Here is a 1,984-nt window from a genome sequence, read left to right as displayed (position 1 = left end):
AAGAGGAATTTTTCTCTTTGAAGTGGAAATGAGTGATTGCCTTTGGTTTGGTTATGTGTATAAATAAGTGAACAAGATACATGAGAAATATGTGGTTGCTTGTGTTCTCTTTTCCGTGGAAGGATACGAGGTGCTATATAATATTTTTATCTCTAAAGTAAAATCCTTATTAGATGCAACTAATAACTCTATGTATCTTTATCTTGTAAAAATATTTTACCAACTCATTAAAATATCTACGGCTTTCATTGTGAATGGACATAGTTGACAAGGATACGTGATACTGATAAAAATATCCGAAGTCCTTTTTGCTTATAAAAAAACCTTTTTATATTCTATACACGACCAAATAAAATTTAACACTGAAAAATTATTTTTACTGCATACATCAATCTTAAATAATTTTTAAGTCCATACAAAAATTTTCATAGTAAATGAAGTTCGTTTATAAATTTACGCGCGGTGAAATTGCCGTCAGTTGAAGAGCTTCAAAATCGTGTTTTAGAAAAATTTATAGAATTTCACCATAGGTTACTAACGCGACAAAAACCCTAAAATATTCGAGCAACGATTAAAATTCATCATTGAAAATATTATTTATTTTTATTTGATCATAAATTAAAAATAGACGTGGGAACATAATATTATATTATTAATATTTATTTACTTTAAAAAAATACGGGTCTTCCACACGTTATTAATTTCCATTTTAATTCATGATAATGAGAATCAACCAATAGGTTTATTTACTAAATAATCAAACAATAGTTAATGAGCTTACTATGGTAAAAAAAACTGTTATTCTTTTCCCTCTATTTATAACTTCTTGTTATTTTGTTAAAAATGATGTACTATGTGATTTTTGGTGGGACGAAGCTAGTATGTTTTTGGTTACATGAGAGAAGGAAAACAAAAATAAAAGAAAAAGAAGTAAAGAAAAACTACGTTCTAATAAAGGACACTCCCATAAATAATGCATGAGGATAGACATAATAATGCATGAGTTATATTTACAACAAAATAAATGCAGTCATATTTTCATTTTAACTTATTTAGTTAAAAATTAGTTTAATTAATCTAATAGATGCATGAAATGTATGCTCATAATTGTATGCATAGAATCATTAAAATACACGATAATATTTGTCCACCTGAAAGATATAGGACTAGAATAAATTATAAATGGTGCCAATAAACTGAAGTAAAATATAAATGACTACTTTATATAATCATATTGCATTTATTTGATAATGATTTTACATATTCATATATCTATATTTATATCAGCTCATTTATATGTCTACAATGACTTTTTATTTTCCATATATATCTTGTAAAAGGAAACCATCGTTGCCTTATATGTGCTGCTTATCTGTTTGTCAAATAAATTTAAAGTTAGAGAGAAAAAATAAATTTTGCAAGAAAGTATTAAGAGTATCATCATCACGATGAAATTAGTGCAAATAATTAACAAGTTAATATAAAGTGATATATTTAGAAGTAACACAATTATTTTTCAACTTACCTATAGGAATTTCTATTTACAATAACACTTAGACCAGAAACACTTCGGAACTGTAAGCTTTTCACAAAAATAAGATGGACAATCAGAGTCCTGACGACATTCAAACCTACGTATGCCTCCCATTACAGCTAAAAGTAGTGAAAGAAATAGGATGGCAACATATACAAACTTAAGACTTGTAGTCATGTTTTTCTAATTTGCTTGTAATAAATGGAAATTTGTTTGCTCATTTTATATGTAAAACATTCATGCTTTGTCTATGTCCATCTAAATCCTTTTAAAATTAGAAAATAAAATATCGCTTAATTATATCCATGTGTCATATTTGTCCTTTGCTGTTGATCATTTGACTCTTGTTTTAAATAAAATATCTCTTAACTTTATTAAGGATTCAGATTCATCGTTAAAATGTTTTCTGTCATTTTACTCCAAAAAAAAAAAATGTTTCTGTGATTAAAG

The 1,984-nt window shown here is 26.5% G+C and overlaps 1 long non-coding RNA gene across 1 annotated transcript; it reads right to left on the bottom strand.

The window, feature by feature from the left end:
- Positions 1-1,197: 1,197 nt before the first annotated feature.
- LOC146908244 (uncharacterized) lies at positions 1,198-1,733 on the bottom strand. The gene is made up of 2 exons (XR_015018449.1): positions 1,526-1,733; positions 1,198-1,372 (listed from the first exon to the last, which is right to left on the bottom strand). It is a non-coding gene; the product is annotated as an uncharacterized LOC146908244 (long non-coding RNA).
- Between the last annotated feature and the right edge of the window lie 251 nt (positions 1,734-1,984).

This window comes from Medicago sativa, chromosome 7, assembly GCF_051527215.1.
Source record: "Medicago sativa cultivar Bolivia chromosome 7, Bolivia_mono, whole genome shotgun sequence".
NCBI classification, from domain to species: domain Eukaryota; kingdom Viridiplantae; phylum Streptophyta; class Magnoliopsida; order Fabales; family Fabaceae; genus Medicago; species Medicago sativa.
This window is presented reverse-complemented; position numbering and strand designations above follow the sequence as displayed.